Source organism: Ursus arctos, unplaced genomic scaffold (genome assembly GCF_023065955.2).
Source record: "Ursus arctos isolate Adak ecotype North America unplaced genomic scaffold, UrsArc2.0 scaffold_28, whole genome shotgun sequence".
In the NCBI taxonomy this organism is placed as follows: Eukaryota; Metazoa; Chordata; class Mammalia; order Carnivora; family Ursidae; genus Ursus; species Ursus arctos.
In genome coordinates, this window is record NW_026622963.1 from 4,588,482 (window position 1) to 4,614,757 (window position 26,276).

Below are 26,276 nucleotides of genomic sequence, written 5' to 3' on the forward strand. Positions count from 1 at the left end.
CCTCTGTAGGGGGGAGGGGCTGGTGGGGGCGGATACAAAGGTAATAACGAAGACAATATAATTACTGTTTATTGATTACCGTTTACTGAGCATTCACCTTGGGACGCACTCTGCGTGTGTGGCTTACTTAAGCCCTGACCACAATCCTGTGAATACAAATTTTGGGCCTCATTTAAAAGATAAGGAAACTGAGTCACAGAGAAGCTAAGACATTTGTCTAATGTAACAGAGCTCAGTCCGTCCTTCCTGTTTAACCGCTACACTATAAACCCCCTGTTTTGGGGGGGGGTTATAGGTAATGGGAAAAAGCTGGAAGTTGAACAGAATCAGTTCTGGTCCTCAGGCCTTAGGATTCTGACTGCGACGCCACACTCAGAGCTGTCTGGTGGTTGGGATTAGGATGCTTAGAGAATACAACAGGTGGAAGGAAAGGGTAAGTAGAGTGGGCCAGGCCATGGAAGGCCATGGAATTTGGCCATGGGGAGCCATTGAAGGTTATTGCACGGTGAGATCCCATGAAGTTTGTTTTCAGATACTCTCTCCGCTGAGAAACTGACACAGACCACAAATGGCTAAGAAGATCCGATACCTGAATGTAGTGAGCCAGCTTGGTTTGCCACGGAAAGCTCGGGAATAGCTCCAGCTAAACTGTATGGAGCCTGAGTCCCCCACCGGCTGCTGTTCCTTCCACTTCAAGTTTTGTCTCCAAATCAGCCTGGGATGCAGTTACTCTCTCTTTACCGCTCCCAATCCATTCCCTCCCCTTGCCTGTGCCCTGTGTCGATTTTATTCACCAGCACCTAGAACGGTCCCCAGCACACGGGAGGTGCTAATAAATAGGCACCTGGAACAGGAAAAGGACATCAGTGAACAACTAAAGACATCCAGACAGGTATGGAGTTTAGTGTCTAGTAAGTAATGTGCCAGTGTCAGTTCATTAGTTGTGACACCTGTCTCCTAGGATGTTAGCGATCGGGGGAGCGGGGTGATGGTTTAAGAGAATTCTCTACACAACCTTTGCAACCTTTCTGCAAGTCTAAACTTACTCTCAGATAAAAAGCTTATTTAAATAAATTGAAAACAGCTCCCTCTGCAGGCAGCGTGGAGGGTGGAGTTGAATGGGGAGGGCCACGGTATCCTCGTGGTTGTGAAGACGGAGCTCTGCTGGTGGCACAGGACAGTGGGGGGGCCAGGGCTTGACAGCTGGCTGGATGTGAGACCTGAGCTGGAGGCGCGGGTCAGAGATGATGATCCAGCCCTGAGCCCAGTGCCAGCCTGGAGGAGGCCTGAAAGGAGGGTAGGTTGCAATCGACCAACTCAGGCAGCTGGGGGCAAGGGAAGCCCCCCAACGCCCGTCCACTCTGAGCACTGCCCCGCTCGGATCATGATGGCACGTCCTGGGTACCCAGACTCTTTCCAACAGCGGTTCTCAAACTGCTGGTGGTAAAATATCGGGGTTTGGGTTTGGTTTTAAAAATCTATGTCAAGTCCAGTGAAGATCAATATTTTGATCTGCGCCCTGTTCAGGGAGGCAAGTGCCCTGATCATGAGCTCGGATGTCAGGCAGTTTCAAAGCACCACACACATTTCTGAATGCTTCCCCTCCGTGTGCTGTTTTTACGTCACCAGTGCAGGCGCAGTTTATGGACCGTACATTCCACTCTAACTGTTACGACCCCCCAAATGTTAGGATCTATGATTCTCATTGTACAGATGAGAAAACTGAGACTCAAAGAGATAGAGATTTATAGCCAATCCGAGGTCACACGGAACTAGTAAATTGCAGCGAGCGGAGATTTCATCTGTCCCCCCTCGAGTCGTACAACCCCATCAGTCTGCCCTGTAGCTTGACCTCTTCTCCTCGAGCCCTTCAGGTTGTTTTCAGGGCTCTTCATGCCTTTTCCCTGAAGGCCTAATCATGCATTGCTTTGACTCAAGAAAAGCAAGATGTGGAGGGGAGCGCCTTCGCCTTTGCCAGAGGTGACCTCACAGCCCACGTCCCCACGGTGCAGCGGCGGGAGTATGCAAAGAGCTCAGAGCCAGTGGGGCCCTTGCCAACGTGGCCGGGAGCACCAACCCTGACCCAGGCATCATTCTTCGGGCTCTGCTGCCAATGCGGGCTGGGAAAGAAAGGAGGACGGTCCCATGGCATCCCGCCCAAAGATGGTCCCTTTCATGACCCTAAGCAGGATTTAGCAGCAGCGACTAGCAACAACAGCACATTGGAGCACCTGCCAGGCACAGAGCAGAGTGTGGGGACATTCCTTTGTGTTTACTTTCGCTCTGTGGAAGGATCGAGAAGATGCGATCTTGGGTTTTTTCTTTTCTGCATCAAGTTCTTTCCCACTCTGAGACCGAGGCTGGGCTTTCGGGCTCCGTCTCCTCAGGGATATTTGCAGAGACAACAGAGAATGGATTTGGCACAGTGTGCTTTCCAGGCTTCCAGGGAAGCCTGTGCTCACAAGGAGATGGCGCCAGAAAAGGCGACAGGCAGTGCCTCTGGGGCAGGTGAGGTGGCAACAGACGGTGGGAGATTCCAAGTTCTCGGGAGAGGGGCTGGGAGCCTGCGGGTTTGTGGGGAGGGGAAGCTGAGGTCCGTTTCCTGGGGCAGCGACGGAGCTGTGGGCTTCAGGAGATTCATTCATTCCTGTGCGCGCACCAGTGTAGGTCCCGGGCACGTACCCGTCTAGGTTCTCAGACAAGTAAGACAGACTTTAGGAAAATAACAATACGCTCATTAAATAGAGTAGGAGTCTCTCCTCCAGCCCCTGCTGTGATCATCCCTCCAGCCTCCGTTTGCTCGTCCAGTCCCACAGCAGGACACTCTTGCTCAAAACTCCGCTATCCCGTGGCTCTGTCTCAGCAAAGGTTGGAAAGCGCCCATTCCTTGCCAGAGCACGCAAAGCTGTTAGAATGGAATCAGCTAGAGCTGCGTGTGACCACCGCCTGCACACGCTCCTTGGCACCCACCTGTCACCCTCCATATCCAGGCTAGCTCATCCCCGGCACACCCTTGCAAGCCTTTCCGGCTCTGGCAACACACAACCCCTCCTTACCATTCACTTGCAGGTGTCTGCTCCCATCCTTATTCTGTTTCCTCTGCCCCAAATGATGTTTGGGTTTCCCATTCCTCATCATCTTGAAACCTTCTGAATTGCCCGAGGCCCAGCTCACGTCACCTCCATTGGGAAGCCTTCTCTGATTTCCCTGGTCAGGATGAATGCTTACTACTCCCTGTCCCCAACCAGCCTGACTCACAGGACTCATTAGACCCTCCTCGCTTTCCAGCCAACACCTGTGTTTCTTCTGCTCAGCACACGGCTGCTGGCCACTCTCCGGATGGCCCACGCACTCCACTCCCACCAGGGTAGAGTCCACGGACCACAGCAGTTGTTCTCAAGCCTGTGTCCCTGCCCTTGTCCTTGTTATTGCCCGGATGACATACGTACACAGGCTCAGCAAACACACAGTTCAGACGGGAGCAGGAACACACAGACCCCCAAAGGGGAGGGAGGACCCGGGGAAAGCCTCAGCTTATGTGGTCCATTGGACTCGCTGGAGGAATGTTCCTAGTTTCAAAGGTTAGGGGCTGAATTACTCATAGGTTCGTGGGAAGCAAAGAAATGAAAGGGGGAAAGCAATTATTGACTCCTGAAAAAGACAAAAGCTGTTCAAACGAAAATGTAATCGTGGTACACTAATGTATTATTTATGTAATCATAATTGTGTCGGTACTGAACAGAGATTTAGGTAAACATGGTGATACAACTATACGGAAAGGACAGGAGTTTGGGAAATGTGTGTGTCCGTGTGTGCATGCATGTGTGTGCGTACAAGTGTGTGCGTGTGTGTGTCAGAGCTGGGAGTCAGGACTGAGAGAGCCGAGTTGTCATCTTTGATAGCTAATGACTAATGTCCGCGACGGAAAAATCAAGAATTGGAATTATAAGTTTGTTATATGGGAATAGCAAGGTAGGGGCGCCTGGGTGGCTCAGTCGTTAAGCGTCTGCCCTCAGCTCAGGTCATGATCCCAAGGTCCTGGGATCGAGTCCCGAGTGGGGGCTCCCTGGTCAGCGGGGAGTCTGCCTCTCCCTCTCCTGCTCCCCCTGCTTGTGTTCCCTCTCTCGCTGTCTCTTTCTCTCTCTGTCAAATAAATAAATTAAAATCTTAAAAAAAAAAAAGGAGAAGGTAGATGCACTCCAGAAAGCGTTGAAAATGGTTGCCTCGTTTCCAAAATGAGGATGCTGCTGTTTTTGTTATAAATTTGAGCGGACTGTGTGATTTCGTCGGATCTAAGCACATACATTGCTCCGATTAGAATCCACATTTCAAGTAAACAGTTTCAGTGCAGGTGAAGACGAGTTGACTGCTACCACCCCCCATAGTGGACCTGACATCCGTGCCCGCCCCCCCGGGGAAATAGTGGTGGAGGCGAGCGGGGGAGCTGCAGAAAGTGAGCCCTTGGCCTTCAGCCCCCTGGATGGGCGCTCCCTAGGGAGGGGTGAGGGCGAGTCTGCTGGGACCCAGCTGCCGTGTCTGGTTGCGTTTTATTGCCATGCCTCAGAAGCAGGGGACAAACTACTCCTCATTACCGGCGTGTCCCCCGGTAGGTGGAGACGCGGCACAAGGCGTTAGGTAGAAGGGTGTTTCGGGAACCACTTGCAAGCTGGGGACAGGGTGTTTGTCTTTCCTCTGAGACCCAGACACTTCTGGTAACCATTGTTCCCAAGTGTGGTTTTTTGAAAACTTACTCTTTTCAAATTCCACGGGCAGCCCAGACTGATTCGTCCGTCTAGGAATTTGAGGAGCCGAGAGCAGAAATAACATTTTATGAGAGAAGGGGGATCAAAGCCAGCAGGCTTTCTGCAGAACCCACTCAGGTCTCGCACTTTGGGGATCACACCTCATTAAAGTCTCCCTAGCCTCACAGGTTGGTTTTTAACAAGCTGCCCTCCTGCCTGCTTTGGCTTTTGGTCAGCATTTTCCAGGCAAACTGCTGTGTCTCCTGGTGCTGGGACAAGTCCCCAGTGACCCCAAAGCAGGACCCAGACCCCATCATCCGTGGGGTCTTGTGCTTTGTCTGACAACATATCTAGGTTTTCCTTCCGAATGTTCTTTTCACCCTTAAAGCAATCTCTAATGCTTTGCAGTTCGTAAAGCACCTCAGTTGATTGGTTATATCAACATGGGACCCCCATTTTACAGGTGGGGAAACTGAGGCCCAAATCGGTGAAGGGACTTGCCCGGATCACACAGCTAGAAAGGGCAGAGCTGGGAATCGAACCTGGGTCTCCTGAGGCCTCCGCCAGAACTCTGCCGGATGCCAGGCACCTGTGATGGCGCCAGCCCCCACGTCCAACGCAGTAGACCGTCACCCTCACCGGGGGCTGGCTCACCTGCTTGCTTGCTTCAGACGGAACCAGGTGTCCAGGCCTCGCAAGTTCCCGTCCCCTCCCCAACCACAGCCTCTTGAGCCTGGGGCCTGGGTTTCAACTGTGACCACCAGCCAGACAGTCTGAAGCTCACTCATTCTAAAGGGTGAATGAATGCACTCAGCCCCTCCCAGGTCAGAGAAGACCGAGCCAGGGTTTGCTGGTAGGTGGAAATCCCAGCTCTGTCACCCGACAGCTGTGGCCTTGGGCAAAGCTTAACGTATTCCGGACCCCGGTGTCCTCTTCTCTAAAATGGAAGCAGTAATTCCCATCTCAATAGGGTTTAACAGATCAGACAACCAAAGTAACTTATCGGTTGTACAAAGGAAAAGGATGATAAACTTCAGGTACAATTATAACAGTAGCGGGGCGCCTGGGTGGCTCAGTCGTTAAGCGTCTGCCTTTGGCTCAGGGCGTGATCGTGGAGTCCTGGGATCGAGCCCCACATCAGGCTCCTCCGCTGGGAGCCTGCTTCTTCCTCTCCCACTCCCCCTGCTTGTGTTCCCTCTCTCGCTGGCTGTCTCTATCTCTGTCAAATAAATAAATAAAATCTTAAAAAAACTTATAACAGTCGTAGATTCCACACCTTTTCTATGAAGGATCCACCATTCTCCCTATTTCACAGATGGGAAGACTAACACTGGCGGCTACTATTTGACTTGTCCAAGGTCACGCGGTGACTTAGACATTTCGGGTCCTTAGAAGGTTCAGACCTTAGTTCTGCTTCACTCCAAGTTCAATCTTTCACTCGCCAGGAGTCAAATATTTGCCTCCCCAGGTAAATACCCACCTTGTGCCTGTGTGGGTCCACATGGCTCAGCTTTCAAAGAACAGCTAGCCCATAAATTCTTTCATCAAAAACTGTCATATAAGGGGCGCCTGGGTGGCACAGTCGGTTAAGCGTCCAACTCTCGGTTTCAGCTCAGGTCGTGATCTCAGGCTCATGAGATCGAGCCCCACGTTGGGCTCTGCGCTCAGTGGGGAGTCTGCTCGAGATTCTCTCTCCCTTTCCCTCTGCTCCTCCCCCTGTTCACTCTCTCAAATAAATAAACAAATAAACCTTAAAAAAAAAAAAACCCTGTCATGTGTGTTAGGATGCTTTTGGCTGCAAGTAACAATTCATAACTAAAATGTGAGGAAAATACATGACATCCTACAGCCAGCAGTCCAGACCGCAGCGCTGGGGAGTTCGGGCTCAGTGAAACGGCCAGGGAGTGGCAGGGTGGATGTGGCATTTCCAGGGAATTCACATAGGCAGGATGGAGCTCATGGAAGAAGGCAAGGTGTTTCCTGCCCAATGTCTTTGCTTACTAGTGAGGAAGATGTTCCAGAAGGGACACCTCCTCCCCAAGCAGAATTCCCCTTGTATCTCATCGGCCAAAGCGGCATCACAGGCCAGGACTAAGCCCATCACTGACAAGGAATAGGGAATTGCCAAGATTGGCTCAGGCTAATCCACATTCGCCCTCGGGTGTCACCTTCCAGAACACACGGGCAGCTGAGCACCTAAGCAAAATCAGGGTTCTGGCAAGAACCTGGAGCAGTGCTGGGCGGTGGAACTTTCTGCAATAGTGGAAACGTTCTGTGTCTGTGCCGTACAATATGGCATCGTACGCCTACCATTTGGGGCTTGGCAGGTCTAGAGGGTGTGCGTGAGTGTGCAGGAGGGCACACGTGGATGTCTGTCTGTTGGATAAGTAGCCAAGAGTCTGCTGCAGAGTTAATGAGATTTCCTGGGAATGCTTATATTCTCTTTCCCCCAAAATGGAAAGAGAGGCTCATTGCAGGCCATAAACTGGTGGGTGGAAGTGGAAGAGGAGAAGCCCCCAGCAGCCCCAGGTCAAACACCTCCTCAGGTAAGGACCCCAGAACCTCGGAGGAGAAGCCCCACTGAGCAGTATGGGCTGGTCCCCTAGGGCCTACCACCAGGACACCCCAGACAGAGGGCAGAGGTCCAGAGATCTGCCCTCGTCATGCGCTTTCTGGCTCCCTTCCCTCACCCTCTTGTTCTCCCTTTCACCACCGCCACCCCTCGTTCCCACCCTCCTTCTCCCTGCTCCCTTCCCCTTCTCACCCCTCTGCCTCTTCTTCCCTCCCTCTCATTTCCTGCTCCCTTTCTTGCCCCCACTCCCTCTCCTTTGCATCTCATTAGCCTACCAGGTTTTAAACTCTTGTCAAAGAGTTCCCCCAAATCCCTTCTCTTTCCTGGATTTTCCAAGCCCTGCTCACCGCTGTCTCCTTTGCCCAGCTCCCCGCCCCTCATTCATCAGTGCCTTTCCTAGCACGAGGAGTCTCCTGGATACACGGTCCCTGAACTCCAAGCGATGAATCTGGCCTTGGAAACCCTGAGCCCCAGAGCAGGACCATGGCAGCATTGGGAGGGCAATCTGGAAAAGGAAAGAGGGTTCTGGAGCCCCTCAGATCACATAGTGCCGTAGGAAGTGGGGACAGCTTGGGGCACGCTCCGGTGAGGACCCGGGTGCTAGAGGTCACCCATCTCTCTGCATGGGCCAGGATCCTTGGGCTCCCCTTGGGGGTGTGAGATGAGGTAGGGCCTTAAATCTGGGCCTGGGAGTCAAAAGGCCAGCCACGGGTCTTCGTAAGGAGGGTGGAAGGAGCCTGAAACTCCCCTCCATGCCCCACCCTTTGCTGGCCCGAAGAGGTTTCAGCGGACATGGGCACCCCGTGAGCACCGGGCCTCAGAGCTCAGCTGGCCTGTGGGCCCATCTCCTTCAGCAGCCGGAGCACCCGGGCCAGACGGGAGCGACAGGCCCCAGCCTATGTGGGCCGGGACCTGGAGACCCTCTCCCTGTTTCTGGCAGGCTGGCCGGGTGCTGGTGTGCCATGGGCTCCCCCTTGTCCTGGACAGCTGCTATTCCTGACTAGGACTGCTAGTCTCTGAGGGCTCCCCCTATTTCTAAAAGCTGGGAGTCCTGTCCGGGCCTAAGTAGCTCTCTGGAAGGAGAAATGATTCCTCCAGAGTTCTTTCCAGTTTCTGGTCTTGGCCGTATTTTTAAGGGCAAAATGCCATCACCCAGACCCTTTCAAAAGGCCCAAATGGTTTTCAAACGGGACAGAAAGGGGCTTCTGCTCTCCAGGAAAATCCTCTATCCCAGTCATAAATAGCCTGGGTAAATGCTGGCTTTGTTCAGGGAAGGGGCCTGGGGGCGGGATCAAGTCTGAGCACAGTGATTGCTTTCCCTCCTGGGGTCTGTGCGGGTGGGGAATGCCAGTGCCCCTGTGCCGAGCAGCCCACCCAGGTGGTGGACGGAGCTGTGACCTGCCTGGGCCCCAAACGCAGAGATTTGGGGGGGGGGGGTTCTGGCTCTAGGGCTTTCTCATAAACACTCCTGTTTGGCTACAAGGCAGACCACCTATCTAAGCAAACATGCCCAAGTTCCTGGGGCCCTGTCTAGCTCCTACCTCTCCGTCCGTTCCTCCCACCCTCCTTCTGTTTCAGTACTGACCCTCTAGCCTCATGCCAGGACCCCAAACCCTCCTTATCGCCTTGCCTGTGTTTAAAATGTCTCTTCCTCACCTGCCTACCTGGTCCTGGCCTTCTATTAAGGTCTAAGTCAAAAGCTGCCCCACCCTTGAAGCCCTCCCAGATTTCCACTGAGTGTTGAACAATTTCCCCTCTGTCTCTGACCACACGTCTGTCAAGTATATTAGAATGAATCAGAGTCTGTCTTACTTTGGTGTTCACTGTGCATGGCTGTTCTCTTACCTTACGTATCTCTGGGTCTATCCCTCCTTCCTGCACCCCACCCAGTGCCAAGCACAGTGTCCCATTTGAACTGGGTCCTCAGCCCCTTTTTCGAAGATTGACTCTTTTTCAAGACCACATCAGGGTAAAACTACTAGTAACTAGTGTTTAATGAGCATTTAACTCTGTGCTTGGCCAAAGTCTAAGTATTTTATGAGCATTAACTTACGTACCCTCATAACAGCCCTATGAAGTAGGTATTGAAATTATCCCATCGTACAGATGAGGAAGCTAGGCACAGAGACATTGTGTAACCGGCTCGGAGCCACACAGCCAGGAAGTCTGGGTCCAGAATCCATGCCCTTTCACCTCCTGCTTCCCCTCTCAAAGTAGTTGTGAACATGGGGTGGGGTCTGACTGGTGGCTTTGGATCGGGGCTGCCCCTTCCCTATCTGGGTGACCTCGATGACGTCACTTATGTAACCTCATGTGGGAAACACGGCCACAATAGTGTCTATACCGCAAGGCTGTTATAAGAGTTCAGTGAGAGAAAGTGTGCAGAAGCACTTTGCACAGCACTGGCATAGAGAGCACGTGCTCTGAAAAGCACACTGTGCTTACTATCCCTACTGCGACCGCTTAGCTTAAAGAAAGATCCCGGCCATCCGCTCGTAGGCCAGGCACTGAGAGCCGGCCCAGGCAAGCACTTGGCAAAGGACTCACACAGGATGAGTCCAAGGGTAAGGACCAGCCCTGCCCAGGACCTGGCAAGGCCTGCCTGTGTGGCATGGGGGGGGGGCGGTCAGTGCCGGCTCTGCCACCTGGTACTTCCCAGTCTTGCCACCCAGCACCCCAGAAACAAGCCACCCTCATTTCCACAGGGCCACAAGGGCAAACTTCCAACATCAGAAAACCAACCAATCAGCCAACCAAAGACACCGCGGGGATAATAGGATTGAGGTTAGAGGCCCAGAGTGATACAATTCCTTTATATCTTTAATGAAAGGAACCAGCCACTCCATCTCCACGCTAACTATTGTCCCTCAAGGTCTTCCCTGCAGACAGGAGGACCCTATTGCTTCAAAAGATGTATGTGTGTGGACAAGAATACCAATACCTGAAGGTAATAAGCAAGTGGAGTAAAAAGAAAAAATGTGGCCCAAGGCATCTGATGTTCTAAAAAGCCAGAGTTGGGCTGCAGGCTGACCCTCACACGGGACAGGGTTCCATGACCACAGAGGGGTGACACGGAGCTGAGTCCTGGCCAGGACTCCCCCATTCAGCCGGGGCCCTCCACCTGCACAGGCTGCTGCCATTAGACAGAAACAAGCCCCGACAGGGGGGGCTCTTCCCCCGGTTCATGCCTCAGTCTTGGGAGTACAATGTCCCCACTCTCCCTGCTGCCCTGGCTGGCTGCTGGCCATGGCTCGGCCCTAGCTCCCCTGTATTGGCTAGCTATAGCCGCATAACAAATGACCCCAGAGCTTAGCAGCTTAAAACAACAAACACTTCTTGTCTCACACCGTGTCTGAGGGGAAGGAATCCAGGAGTGGCTTAGCTGCGTGGCCGTGCTCAGAACTTTCGTGCTGTTATAGTGTGTCGACCAGGGCTGCAGTCATCTGAAAGCTCGTCTGGGGCTGGAGGGCCTGCTTCCAATAGCCTCACTCATATGACTGTGGGCAGGAAGCCTCAGTTCTTTAGAACTGCTCATGATTGACAGCTGGCTTCCCCCGGAGTCAGTGGTGAGAGAGAGAAAGGAAGACAGGGGTGGAGGAGAGAGAGAGAGCGAGAGAGGAATGGAATGCAAAAGAGAGGAAGAGGGAAAAGCCAGCAAGACAGAAGCTGCAGGGTCTTTTATGGCTGAATCTCAAAAGTGGCACACCCCCATTTCTGCCATATTCCACAGCTCACACGGACACGTGTGGAAGAGGAAGAGGACACGACACAGAGTGTGCGCACCAGGAGGTGAGTCATGGGGGCCATCTTGGAGAGAAGCCACCACAGCCCCAAGGAGGGTTTGGAATCAGGAAAGGGGGGGTGAGGGGAAGAATGCAATTCGGAGTTAAATAGAAGTTAGAACTGTGACAGTAATATGTCAATTGCGCTAGGAGCTCACCCGAGAGACTTTGAGTGTAATAAGGATTGGTGATCGGATCACAGCGCCCGTGGCCTGGGTCGACATCCTGGCAGGGGCAGGGGTGGGATCCCACCCTGAGCAGTGGGGGGGTGGAGGGCGTGGGAGATGGGGCAGGGGAGGGTGCAGGTCTAGGGATTCGAACGGGCAGAATCACAGATCTAGGAAGATAGCGGGTTTGCACCTGAGGCTCCTCGTGGGTCTGGGCAGGCGTTTCCTGGGCTCTGCACCGAGCTGCGGGCTATCCGTCTGCTCGCACAGGGACCCACTCAGAGTGGCCTGTGGGGAGAGTCTGGGGAAGAGACGGGTCTTCGTTGGGAGGGGAAACTTCTGAGCAGTGCCTTCAAGGAAGGGAAGGATGTCATCGGGCAGAGGCAGCAAGGACATCAGAGTGGAAGGAAAGGCTGGAGAAAGGGACACAGCCGTCAGCTGGGAGTTCCCAGCCCATCTGCCTTTCTGGCTGCCACACGGGCCCATCCCCGGCTCCCCCGCTCCGTTCACCTCTCCTCCTCATTTCACCCCACCACGTTTTAGGTTTCTGTAGCTGACCAGCCAGGTTTCTTTCCCTAGATGTCAGTGTCTGCTCTGAGCCCCTGGAGCCTGTCTGCCTCTCAGAGGGTTCACCCCAACCCCATCTGGCCTGCTCACCTTGACCTACCCTCTCACTGCCCGCAGGTCATCTCCAGCTGCCCACATCTGGCCTGGTTCTGCTGGAAACTCCATCCCCAAGAAAGCAGGGGGACTGGGTTGCTCCAGAGCCAGCAGCAAATTCCTGAAGCGTTAACAGGTTGGTTTTCATTAAAGACTTGAAAGTTCTGGACAGCCAAACACGTCTCTTTCGGGTAATGATATTCGCAGGCCTCAAGGCCTGACTTCCAGCTCCTGGGAAGGGCAAGCTGTCTGCCTCCCAACAGCTAGCACTTTGGGTCCTAGAATCCCTGACGCCCTTTCCACCCTCCTAGAAAACTCCAGAGCCTGGGATCTTATTCGATGGGCCCGAGTCCAACTATTATTAAGTAGACATTCAGCCGGGAGAGACCAGGGGTCCACAGGCTCACGCCCCAGAAAACGCAGGCCAGCCTCAGCCGTGAGTCTCCAGCGCAGCCAGCGTCTCCCTCTGCCTCTGCCCTTGGGGCTCCCCGGGGGTACAGTTCCTGCCCTCCCACCGCACAAGGCTGCTGAGCAAACGAACTGATGAGATTACGTAACTGTGAAGTGTCGGGGGCCGCTTCTCCCGTTCTTTGCAGGAGTTGGCCCTTCTTTGGTGTGAGGGTTTTTCCTTTGTACAGAATTCCGTTCAGGCCACCCCCTCAGCACCTCCCACCACGTAATTTAAAGGGAGTGATGCTTCTAGATCAGGAGGAATAATCCCGGTTATGACATTTGCAGCACCATGGAAGAATGCCAGATCCCCTCATGCGAACCCATGTAGCAAGTTCATGTGGGGCGGGCGGCCTTCTTCCTTGTTCTGAAGGCCCCTTCCACGCCCCACAGGGGACAGCAACGAGAGGAAGTCACGCTTCTCAAGGAGAACCAGGTCAAAGGGATTGGCTTTTGCCCGCTTTCCCCTCCCACCTCCTCCTGCCCATGCCCCCTCTGACACTGGTGAGGGAAGCTCTCAGATGAGGAGTCCAAGGACTGTTTCGGGGTGCTGGTGGTGCGATATTTCTTTCCTCTCCCCTCTGAAGGTGAGTCTGTGCAGTGGGGGCCCTGGAGCTGGCCTCTAGCGCTGGCTGCAACCTCCAGATGAATTTGCAGGTGGCCCGATATGGGGTGAGCGTGTAGGCCTCACCTCCACATCTTCTGCCCCCGCGTTGTGGCCGGGTGGGACTGCGGTCACAGGAGCGGCTCTGGGACCGCTACTGTCCACTCCTTTCAGACGAAGACTCCTCTGTGGCGGTAACTGGGGCTGGTCTGGGAGATAACGGTCAAATCCAGCAAGGCCGCTAGGACAAGAAGGACAGGCCAGATGCGGTAGGTGCGGTAATCCATTCACTGACTCTCTCCTGCACACTGTGTGTCTAGCCCACGTTCTGGTCCCGCTCGCCCATTCTGCGGGGAGAGCGGGTAGACCAGCAATTGCCCCCCAGCACTACTGTGCCACGGGGACCCATGACAGGGGCGCTGCTATGGGTTGAATCATGCCCCCCCCCCAAAATAATATGTTGAACTCCTAACACCTGGGACCTGTGAATGTGACTCTCTTTGGGAATAGGGGCTTTGCAGATGTGATCGAGTCAAGGTCGTTAGGGTAGGCCCTAATCCATTATGATGGTGTCCTTCTGAGAACAGGAGAAGAGACAGTTAGAGACACCCAGAGAGGACACCACGTGGTAAGGAAGGCGGACCGTGGAGCGATGCTTCTACAAACCGAGGATTGCTTGGCAACACCAGAAGCTAAGAGAAAGGCATGGCACGCATTCTCTCCAGAGCCTTCAGAGAGAGCGTGGCCCACTGACACCTTGATTTTGGACTTCAAGCCTCCAAAACAGTGAGAGAATCCTTTCCTGTTCTTTGAAGCTATGTGATTGGTGGTACTTGGTTACAGAAGCTCTAGAAAACTAAGACAAGTGCGTCACCTGTCTGGAGATACCAACTGGGAAGTCGTTCGCCTGGGAAGAGTAATGGCTCCCAGAGAGCATATGCATGGAGAGAAATGAGGAAGTGGCTAGGGACAGAGCCCCGAGAAGCATCCAACTATGAAGTGATAAGAGGAAAGAAATCTGCAGAGAAGAAAGGGGGCAGTGAGCAGAGAGGGAGGAGGGAAACCACAGGAGAGGTTTCATGGAAGTCGCGAGAAGAGGACGTGACACGGTAGAAATGGCAGCAGTGTCAAATGGCAAGGAAGATGAGGAAAAAAATATCGATTGACAAGGAGGTATTGGTAATCTTGGCCAAAGCCATTTCATTATGAGAGGTGGGGGCAAGAGCCAGATTGCGGTGGCCAGGGAGGGGGTGAGCGCTGTGTGCGTGGACAGCCCTTTCCAGACAAACAAAGTACGTCTTCTTCAAGTTGGCTGTTTTGTTTTGTTTTAGATTTTTATTTTTAAGTAATCTCTACGCCCAGCGAGGGGCTCAAACTCACAATCCCAAGATCAAGAGTCGTGTGCTCCACCAACTGTGCCGGCCAGAAGCCCCTAGAAGTTTTTAGACTTACATTTTGCATCCAGCTGGTGTTTACTTTGCTGTAACGTTTGACAATCTGACCCGTGAATGTCTTACTACAATTTCCCTTGGTTCATCCGTAGATGATTTATCAGTTCATTGCTATTGTAAATAGGAGTTTATTTTCTACTTAGTTTCTAATTGATTATTGGTATTTTAAAGAATGCTAATGAATTTTGTAGTTTGATCTTGTATCCAGCCATCTTGAAGAATCTCCTTATTTTCTTTCTATTAGTTTGCCTGCTGAATGTTAGATTTTATCTGAAGACAATCATAGTGTCATGTCTTCCATTACAATAGTTATATTATAATTTTTATTTCTTTTTCTCCTTTGATTGCCTTGGCCAGGCCGTCCAGCCCTATATTGAATAACCCTACTCACGGTGGGCCCCCCTGCCTCGGACCTTCACATAAGAGGAATGTATCTGAACTCAAAAAAAAAAAAAAAAATCTTGTTGGGTATATTCGCTGTAGGATTTAAGTAGAGGAAATTCCTAGAGTTAAATAAGTTCCCTTCTATATTTAGCCTCCTAGGATGTTTATCATAAAGAGATGATGAACGTTTCAAATACTTTGTATGTTTCTGTTGAGACCTCCTGTGATTTTTCTCCCTTAGTTTATTAATGTGGTAAAATACATGGATAGATTTCCTGATCCTGGAGCATCCTTACATTCCTGAGAGAAAGCAGTCTTAGTCATGATGCGCTATTTTAAAATAATTTGCTATTTTTTTTAAAGATTTATTTATTTATCTGAGAGAAAGAGGGAGCGTGCATGCGTGCAGGGCCTGAGTGCAGGAGGCAGGGGGAGAGGGAGAGGGAGAGGGAGAGCGAGAGAGAGAATCTCCAGCAGACGTTACACTGAGCGTGGAGCCCGACGTGGGGCTCAGTCCCACGACCCTGAGATCATGACCTGAGTCAAAATCAAGAGTCGGAAGCTTAACCGACGAAGCCACCCAGGCGCCCCATTTACTGTTTCAATGAGAATTACAGCTATGTTAATAGTGGAATTGTGCCATTTTCTGCCTGTCCCGTCCTTGTCAAGTTTTGAGAGCAATGCAATAGGGGCCTTTCTCTTTCTGTCTGGATTTCTGTGCGGCTGGGCTCTCGCGCTGCTGAGGCCTGGAGAGCTGGAGGAGATCATCTCACCATGTGTCTTCCTCAAATCAAGGTTTTCCCCGGAGAGTACTGATGACATATGTGCTTCTAGAGAGGGACCCTGTCCCCCTCCTTTCTCCAGCCGTATGGGGGGCTAGGATTCCACAGGGAAGATGTGCTGGGCGGGCCCACCTGCCCTTCTTACTTGTGTGACCGATGACATACGCTCTAGACGAGGCTGTGCTAGGGTCAGGCTGGCCACCGTGCAGTAGGTCAGTCTGGAACCAGGGTTAAAGGTCAGTCTGTGGCCACCGAGTAACTAGTTCGCTGCAGTTCGGGGCAGCGCTTGAGGGTTGGGGTCAATATTCAAGCATGGTTCTTGCTCACAGTGAATTGCCGGGTGGGGTAACGGCGACTGGGTTCCTGGTCAGCCCGTGACTGAGTTTGGGGCCAGTTTGGGCCTGGTTTGAAGGGTCTTTGTGCGGCCAGGGTTGAGGTCAGTCCTGGCTAGGGTTAAGAGGCGGTGTATGGCTGGAGCCGGGGGCCAGAGAGTGGCCCCCATGGGGCTTAAGGCTGGCCTTGGCTCCCCGCGCAGCGCCCACTCCCCTCTGCGCTGCCAGGAGCCCCAGACCTTCCTGCTGCGGCCGAACAGCCTCGGCTCAGGGCATCTGTACAGCCTGTGCTCTAGCCAGACCTCCTTAGCCACCTGGGCCACGGCAGACCTTGGCCTCGTCCCCCCACAGGGGCTCCCCTCCGCCCTGGGGATGGCCCGTCCCTGTGCTTCCAATACAGCCAGGTGGCACTGCTGTGAGATGGCACGGTCCTGGTCCCCCACAGCCAACGAGCACCGCAGCCCACGCTCCCCCAGAGAAGCTGGAGGCTAACCTAGAAAGAGAGGACCAGGCCACGGAGGAAAACGTGGCTGCCTAAGGCAAGCCCGAAGCGGCCCTGACGTGCTGCCCAGTTGCACTGCTGTGTGGAGGAAAGGGTCCTGGGTTCAAATCCTACCTCGGCCACTATAGAGTGAGCCATCTCGGATAAGTCATCACTAGCTCCAAACTTCAGGTTTTTTGTTTGCGAAGTGAGAACCGGAATTTCTGATGGGATGAGACAGATTGTAGACATTTAAAAGAGTTCAGCCTATAAAGTGCTATTACAAAGGAGAGGATGTGGTCGTGATGGCTTGATGATGACACCAGAAGCTGACCAGGGTTTCTTCTCCTGGAGTCTCCTGGTGGGGCACGGAGCTTCGTCTTCAGGTACAGAGAGTGAGGACCAGCTCTGCAGTCACACAGGCTTCGGTTCCAGGCTCAGCCTCTTACTAGACACGTGTCCACAGGCAAAGCACGTTACTCCTCTGAACCACCTCATCTGTAAAGGGAAACACTCAGAGTAGCCAACGTTTTCGGACTATTTATTACGCGCTAAGTCCTTTTCATGAAATAAGTCGTTTAAATCCTCACGACATTGTGCAGACAGGGATACTGAGGCACAAAGAGGTCAAGGAAAGTGTCCAAAGTCACACAGTAAGCGCACAGTCAGGAGTCGCAGCCTGGTCGGCTGGCCCGAGTCCTCGCTCACGACTGCCACCCTCCGCTGACGCTCCAGGGGCACCCCACTCCCTCGGTCACAGGGTCACCCAGGGGATCCGCGCTCATGTGAATACCGAGGGAGCACGAGGCAGGTGCAGCACTGACCGGGCTGGCCCAGGACACGAGGAGGAAGAGGTGGGCCCTCGTCGTGTTATCTGAGGCCGCCATCAGGGTACCCTGGCGAGCGTGTTTTTCCACAGTCACGCAGCAAATGCGCCAGTCTCTTTATCATCCGGTGTGAATCTTTTTATTTATTAAATCAAGTCACAAATAAAAGCAAAATAAAGATAGGTTTGATAAAGATAAGCTTGTGCACAATAAAAAGCGAATAAAGCTCTTCCCTCAGTCTCTGCCACGTAGTCCGTGCTCAGTAAATGGCAACTTTCCTCATTATCAGTATTGAAGCCTAAAGATCCCAAGAGACGTGTCTGTGGGACCCAAGTGTTCACGACACTGATTCTGTCCCAAAACCAGAAGGGCAGCCATCCACGCTTGACAAAGCCCTGTCATACACAAGGTTTCACTCAGGCCTCGTGCGCCCTCCACGTTGGAAAGTACGTCAGGCTAAGTTAGACACACCGAGGCCACGGATAATCCCTCATCTCTGTGACTTCTCACAGCAAACCCATTCTTCCCCCTCACTTCAGGTCAGGTGACTGTATTTTGTGTCGTGCCCCAGGGTCCCAGGCCATACCCTCTTGGTGTCCTCGGAGGGACAGCATGGGGCTGCTGGCACTCAGGAATGTCTTCAAGGCCAGGACTGGAATAGCTTATGTCCCTTGTACCTACATCCCATCGGGAAGAACTCCATGACAGGGTCCTGGATCCGACTGCAAGGGCACTTCGAACCCAGGAAGAAGAAACAGTGTGGTGAACACATAACATAGTCTCAGCCCTGCAGGATATTATTAGCCCCATTTTACAGACGAGGACACTGAGACTTGAAGATCACGTGATTTTCCCAAAAGCACATGACTCAGAGAACCTCTGACTCCTATTTGAGGACGGGTGCCGTGACTCAGGCGGCCTCAGCATGGAGTGTTCCTGATGGCTGCTTTGTCCTTGCTTGCCCCCCCCCGCCCCCCATCCTCCTGCTGTCGGCTTCAGGGCACAGTGATAAAGCCGATAGCAGGAACAGAGCTCGTGATTCGCCCGGCACCGTGTTAAGCGTTTAGAAACTTCCCTTCCTTTCATCCTCATGACAACCTTTATTTTTTTTTAAGATTTTATTTATTTATTTGAGGGAGAGAGCACTCATGCATGCGTGAGCAGGGGGGAGGGGCAGAGGGAGAAGGACCCCGAGATCATGACCTGAGCCAAAATCAAGAGTCGACGCTCAGCCGACTGAGCCATACCCAGGGGCCCCCTCGTGACAACTTCTAAAAGTGAGGCCTATTTAGGCCTGAAGATCCCAGGAGGCAATGTTGCAGATGGGGAAACTGAGGCTCAGAGCGGCATCCCACTCTCCCACTTGCCAGTAAGTGGCTGAGCCAAGACCTCTCTGGGGCCTATCTGGGTCCGAAGCCTGCTCTCATCGCCCGTGTTGTACTGAAACGCAGCCGGGCTGGGACTCGGACATCTGTCCTCCGGGCCTTGTGTGACCCGCCAGCAGCACCTTCGTGGCATCTTGGACTTGCCTAGTATTCTCATTTGGAGACTATGTAACCTCCTCCCAGACCTGCTTCCCAGGGGGCAGTGGAGGGTCAAACGCGTGGCAGAACACATGAAAAAGGTCAGAATGTTGCTTAAATGGAAGAGCTTTTTAATGCCCTCCAAACTGCTTTTCTCCACTTTTCCTTCCTGACTTCCTCACTCCTCCTCAGCAACCGAGTTAGGACAAAAGTCATGATTCTTTCAGGGGCATAATCGGGGTCTGTCCCTTGGAAATGCCTCTCCTCCCAGCCTCCTGGGGGTTTTCCAGTTCGGGGGCTGTTCCCAGGGACCCCAAGAAGACCGCCACCATGCCCCTCCACAGCGATGGAAATAATGAGCCCCTTTCTTTCTATCTGGATGGTCACGCTTAGTTGGGCTTTTAAATATGATCTTTGTTTGCAGGGCATTTCAACCCCTCGCAGGTTCTCTTTCTACTTCTCCAGCCAGAGGAGCTCTGGGAAGGCGATTCCAGCACAAAGGGCCCTAATTAATTTCCCCTGCCTTTAAATATTTTTTTTCAAAGTATGTGTTTGAAAAGGACATTAAAAAAAGAAAATTCCATGACTCTGGAGGCAGATTCCAACATACTTCTCACCACTTTCCGCTTGGAAAGCAGCTTCCCCTGCCAGCGGGGGCCTGGCGAGTGCGCTCTGTCTCGCAGCTGGTACTGCTGTTCCTTCTCCCCCCGCCCGACCGGACGGAACGCCTTCCTCTCCATCCATCTTTCAGGCCACAAGCTGCCTTCGGTTCCAGAGTCTGGGGGCCCAGGGTGGAGATGGTCCTGGCTGGGGGCCGGGCGGAGGGAAAGGGGGCCTCGGAGGACCAGATTCGTGGAAGCTCAGGACTGGGCCTTTGGAAAAACCATCAGGGAGATTCTTCGCCATTCCCAGAAGAGGGCCACGGAGCCAAACCATACATGTGGGACGGTGATTTATGATGGATCTGGCCATCCCCGCTTTGAAACGACATTCCTTCCTCACCCCGGCCATGTGCTCACGAGGCCACAGAACGTCTGAGCACACGATCCCAGGGTGATAGAGAAGCTAGCTGCTGGGATCTAGAACACGGGCTTGGAGGGAAGCCGGGTTATGCTCTGGGAGCGATTCTGGTTTTCAAGCTTCTCGCTGAGAAGTTGTTTTGAAAGAGCAGAGGCTTTTTGAAAACACATAAGAAAGGCCTTCTCCCATTTCCAGCTCTTCGGTTGCCAGGCTTAGCTAGGTTCCAGCTTCCCGGGATGAATCCTCAAACTGGGGCGGGGGGCGGGGGTAGTCGGAGCCTCGCAGACTGAGGGGAGTGTCAAGCACTCGAGAGCCCTGTGCCTGAAATCCCACCCCTAGGGCTTCTCCCTGTGGGATTATAGGCACCCTCTTCAGCAAAATGCGAACCTCTTTAGCCGGCATTTGGAAAGTGCATGTGGCCGTGACCTAGGGATGGGCCCCTCTCCTCCCCTGTCTCTCCATTCTCTGTCCTCTTCTGCACCCCCTCTGCTTTGCCCCCCTCCAAGCCCCACTCCCTCCCCTCTGTCTTACCCCCAACCCCTTTCCTGCTCCCTCCCAATTTCCTTGTCTCCTCTCTCCCTCCTGGAGGCTCTCCTCTCTTCCTCCCAGGAAGCAGCTTCTAGATCCTTCTTCCATGCAGTCTTGCTGCTAGAGTTGGAAACATCTGAGCATGCACTTCAGCTGCAGCTGGAGAAACACAGTCCAGACCGGTCTCCACCCTAGGGCTTCCCAGGGGCTCCCTGGTAACCCCATGATGACCTTTCCTGGTCCTTTCAGATGGAGCCAGGGGAGGCGGGGGTGGGGGGTGGAGGAAAAAACAGGTCTTTTCTTCATGGCTGTAAACACTGAGAGGTCAAGGGGCCTTAGAAGACATGAAGCAAGCCAGATGGGCTTGGTCCCTCAGACCCTGGGTCTCCAGACCCTTAGTTCAGTGCCCTGGAATGAACTCCAGTCTAAGAGGAGGGACTTGGGCTGATCCTGGGCTCTCTAGTCACTTATTCCAGACAGCACGCCCTCGCTGTCCAGCTCCAGGCCCAAACCTACATACTTGGGAGCAAAGGCAGAGCAGGCAGGGTCTCGGGGAGCCTCTCACACTTGGGGATTCCCACAACTGGGCATCACACACGTGTGCATGGGGGCTGCTGCTGTGTGGTCTGCCCCCCCTTCTCCAGGGCAGAAGTATCCTGCGGAGAACAACTCAGGACAAACCCAATGCCAGCAGCCTGCGGAGAATGTGGCCAGGACAGACAAGGGCCAAGGAGCTCTGACTTCAGAAAGTCTACAAACCCACAGAAGCAGCATCCGCAAGCATGTGCGATTGGAGTCTCAGAAGGAGAAAAATCGGGAAATGGGGCAAAAGCCATATTGGAAAAGACAATGGCCAAGAATTTTCCAAAACTGTCAGGCAGGTTAATTCTCCATTATTAACTCTACATTGATCATTCTATTCTCTTTCAGTTTTGTCCAGATGTATGGAGATGTAATTGACATACGACACCGCGTAAGTTTAAGGCGTACTCAGCGCGGACTTGACGCACTTAGGTATTGCGAAACGATTACCGCTAACACCAGCATCACATCGCATAATGACCATCGCTTCTCTGGGATGAGACCATTTAAGATCTACTTTCAAGTAGATAATGTAGGATTATTATCTATAGTCACCATGCTACACATTTCCTCCCCAGAACTTATCCATCTTGTAACTGGATGTTTGCACCCTTTGACCAACATCTCCCCTTTGCCCCCACCCTCAAGCCCCCGGTAACCACCATTCTAGATTCTAGTTTTGTCTCCATGAGCTCCACTTTTTTTACATTCCACAAAGAAGTCATATCTTACAGTATTTGTCGTTCTTGGTTTGACTTTTTGAACTTAGCATAATGCGGTCAAATTTTGTCCACGTTGTTGCAAACAACGGATGTCCTTTCTCATGACTGAACAGTATTCCAATGTGTGTCTGTGTCTGTGTGTGTGTGTGTCCGTGTGTCTGTGTGTGTGTGTGTGTGTGTGGACATCACATCTTTATCCATTCATCTACTGATGGACAGTTTCCTTATCTTGGCTGTCATGAATAATATTAATTCTATTTTAAACCTGAAAGACCTAGGCATTCTGCTTTTAGAAGCTCTACTCTTAACTCTTCTGTTTATGACCTACATACATGCGGCGTGAATATTGATCTTGTCATCACCGATACTGGTAATTTGTACCCTCCCCTTTTGTTCTAGATTAGTCTTTCTAGAGGCTTATCAATTTCATTAGTCTTCCTTGATTTTCTTTTAGTATTTATGTTCTATTTCATGAATATCTTCTCTTACATCTACTATTACCTTCCCACTATTTTCTTTGGGCATAATTTGCTCTTTTTCTAACTTCTTGAGATGGATCCTTACCTAACTGATTTTCAGCTTTCTTTTTGCATATGAATTGATGGTTGTACATTTCTCTCCAAGCATAGCTTCAGTGGTATCTTTAGGTGATTATTAGATAAATTGATTGGAGCCTTTCTTCTTTTCTGATACAGGCATTTAAGGTTATAATTTTTCCTCTGAGCACGGCTTTAGCTTCATAAGTTTTGATATGTCCTCTTTGTCATATCATTCAGTTCTCATTTCTCTTGTGTTTTTTTTTGATCCCTATGAAGCATGGTTAATTTTCAAATATCCAGAAATTTTTGAATCATTCCTACCATTTGAAATCTGTTGAGATTTGCTTTATGGGTTAACACGTGGTCAGTGTGGATGCATGTTTCGTGCACACTTGAAATGAATCTGTTTTCTACTGATACGAAGTACAGGTTTCGTGTATGCCAATTAGGTGAATTTTGTCAACCGTGTTGCCCCGATTTCTCTCCTTACCGATTTGTGTTGCTTGTTTCATCAGTTACTGAAAGAGATAGCTGAGAGTCTCTCCTTATACTTGTGGTCTTGCCTCTTTCTCCTGTTAGCCCTGTTTATTTTGACCTTATATTTATTCTTATGAAAATTAATCAGTTAAGGTTAGTGTCTGACAAACTCTAACATCTAGGTGCTTGTGGGCTCGTTTTCCCTGTTTTTTTTTCTCTTGGTCCTGACTTGGTACACCTAGTTGTTCTGATTGACTGCTGGGGGCTTACATGAAAACGTGTGGAGGCCTTGGATGGTGTCAGCATCTTCCATATGGATTCACCCTAGCCTCTGGCAAGCAGCGAAAACGGGCTGTCTGTCTGCCTCAATTCACTCAAGGACCGAACAGACCCGAGGCCTGGTTTCAGGCTTTGTAAGACTTGGTCTTCCTCTGAATGGTCTTTCCTCCCAGACCATAGCCTTCCCGTGGTACCAGCTGAGACCCTACGGTCATTCTTGGGTCCTTGATCCTTGGCAAATCCTACATTTAAATTATGCTTCACTTCTTACCCTGCCTAGCTAAGAACTGGCAAATATTTCAAGGAGAAAAATGCCAACTGCCAGGATCCCTCTCCTGTGTCTCCACTGTCTCCTGGATCTTGACTCCTCGAGTCCTGGCTGTCTTGGAAGCCCAGAACGATGCTTTGCGTTTCCCTGCTCTGTGAGATAATCCAGAGCTCTGCTGGCTTCTCTGCCTCCTCGTGGCTGACCTCGGCCAGGCCTTTAGCCTCTCACCCTACACCCCACGTCCCAAGGGGAAAAGTGAGGACCAGATGTCCCTATCTTTCAAAGAGCTTTCTTTTTTTCTCCAAAATTGTGGCCTCTTGAACTGTGGCTATCTTGGGAGTCCTACAACTCCACCAAGAAATCTAAATAAATGTTTTATCCAGCTTTTTCAGTTCATCTCCATGAAAACTTCCACCTGACAAAAGCTTCTCCCTCAGAGTCCGAAGTGGGATTATACCTCGTTATCCTTTAAAATCTTGCTTGAATGATTTTCGAGTCAATCAAAACTATTACCCCCAACCCATTTTTGCTATTCGATGAGGGCATATGCAAAGAAAGCCTATATGCTTTCATACGCTTTTCACGGAGTCGCCTTCGGCTTATTTCCCCCATCACATTCTAATAAATGAACTTTACAACTTGATTGCACGTGGAGTTTATAAACTGGCATCCTCAGCACGATCTCTTTGCACTTCACCTTAATCCTGCCGAGTACCTAGGGATAAATTTCCCATTTTGCAAGCCATGACGCCGAAGCGTCTACGATTCATTTAGCAGAGAAGTCAAGCAGCATTCTTGAATGAAGACTACTAAGTAAGTGGAGGAATTCTAACGAAAATGCAGTTATTTTAGCTCCAAGTCCAGCCACCATTCATGCTGCTTTTTTTATTGTGGGCTCCCGGAAGCTAGAACCTTCTTCTGCCTGTTCCACTGGGCTCACCCAGGGCTGGCGTACACGGCAGATGCTCTGGGGATGCTTGTGAATTGATGTCTACTGTGTCACAGCAGCTGATGAGAAGGGGAGGTTCCCAGCCTGACACTGGCTCTAACCATTGCATCAGACTTTTATTTAAATGGAACTGAGAATAATAAATTAATTTCTGGGGCCAAAAGAAACCCACAGGAATTTATGAGAAATCCAGCAAACTCACTAACATTCCTACTCAGAATTTGTTCTCCTCTGTCTTAAATTTAGGCACATCTGGGGATCACTAAATCAGATCAGTCTGCCTCTCTCGGACAGGCAGCTTAACCCAGGAAAAAACTCCATTAAAACACCCCAAATAAATATGCAAACTGACATCATTTAACCATTAACGGGGGCTGTTCCGGTCTAAAACGACAGGCATATAAATTGAAACCATTTCTGAAATAAGTCATCCAGAATTCCAGGGGTGGAGAAAATACAAGCTTCGGTTTCAACGTAAATTCTGAAGCATTTTGAAAAGAAGAGCTGTCTGTGACACATTGCCGAACAAGTCAGGAAAGACTACCAATGTCTTCAAGCAGATTACCGGTCAGCTTGTCCAAACGTGAGAAAAGATAGTGTCCCCTCAGTCTGGGTCATCGGATTCAACCAGGCTTTCCGAGGTACCAAGGGGAGACAAACTCAACTCTTGACAGAAGCTTTTACAAGGTTTGGGGAAAATATTCTTCATTTGTTAAAAAGTAGAAATGCCATTTCTGTTACTCACTCACTCAAGGAACATCTCTAAGCTCCTGTCTCAGGTTCAGCCTAATGCACATCTGCCCCCAGCACAGAAACCACAATCCACGAAGGACGTCACAATTGTTAGCGTCGTTTAGAGAATAGGCTGCTGGGCAGAGAGTCAAGCTCAGTTTGCTGAATTTTTTAAATTATTTTAATCAACTTTATGGAGGTATTATTTATATGTATGTGCTTACTTGCACACCTGTGTGGCCATGTGTCTGTACCGTAAAATGAACCTATGTAAAGTAGATAGGACAAAGAGTTTTAACAAATGTATACATTCAGCTAAATAACATCAAAATAAAAACGAAGACCTTTCCTCCCCCCCCAAGGTGTGCTTGTGCCGTCCCAGTCCATCAGCACGATTGACAACCAGCCCTAGGCAACCACTGATGGACTTTTTGTCACTATAGCAAAGATGTGTTGTTTCTAGAGTTTCTAGCATTTCACACGAACGAATTCTGAGTATGTGTTCTCTTACAACTGGCTTCTTTCACACAGCATAGTTATTTTGAGATCCATCCATGTGGTTCTATGTCATTCCTTTTTATTGCTGATTAATAGTCCATTTTATGCACGAACCACAATTGATTTATCCCTCACTAGTTTACGGACATCTTGGTTATTTTTAGTTTGGGGTTTTTATTGAGCAGCTAATAAACATTTATGGGTGAGTCTTCACAAACTCATGTCTTCGTACCTCTTGGGAAACGCCTAGGAGTAGAATTGCTGGGTCATGTGCTAAATGCATGTTCAACTTTATAAAAACTGCCAACATTTTCCGAAAAGGCTATACCATTCGACATTCGCCCCACTATTCCCCAAGCTCCACATCCTTCCAATTCCTGAAACTGTCAGGTTTTTGAATTAATCACTCCAACGGCCGTGTAGTTATAACTCGTGCTGCTTTTTCATTTTCCCGTCCCTGATGACAAAGGATATCAAGCACCCTTTCACGTGCTCATTGGCCCCTCCTACAACAACTTTTGTAAAACGTCTCTCCCAATCCACTGAACATTTTGAGTTGAGTTTTCTGTTACTGTTGCATCCTGGTAGTTCTTCATATAGTCAGAATATAAGGCCTTTGTCAGATATATGACAGGGAAAGTGAATATTTTCTCCCAGCCTGTGGCTTATCTTTTTATTTATGAAAGATGTTTTTCAAAGAGCAGAAATGTTTGGTTTTAATAAACGCTGTTGTGAACTGAATTCTATTTCCCCTAAAATTCACAGGTTGAAGCCCTAAGCCCCAAGTGAAGCCCCATGCCCCATATTTGGAGGTGAGGCCTTTAAGATGGTACTTGAGGTTAAATGAGACCGTGAGGCTGAGGCTCCAATCTTCTAGAACTAGTGTCTTAGAAAAGGGAAAAAAAAACGCCAGGGATGCGGGAGC

At 50.9% G+C, this 26,276-nt stretch overlaps 1 long non-coding RNA gene across 1 annotated transcript; it reads left to right on the plus strand.

Annotated features, from left to right (window-relative positions):
* The first annotated feature begins 2,005 nt into the window (after window positions 1–2,005).
* Window positions 2,006–14,629, plus strand: LOC130541959 (uncharacterized). The gene is made up of 3 exons (XR_008956106.1): window positions 2,006–2,508; window positions 11,045–11,103; window positions 11,948–14,629. It is a non-coding gene; the product is annotated as an uncharacterized LOC130541959 (long non-coding RNA).
* The last annotated feature ends 11,647 nt before the right edge of the window (window positions 14,630–26,276 follow it).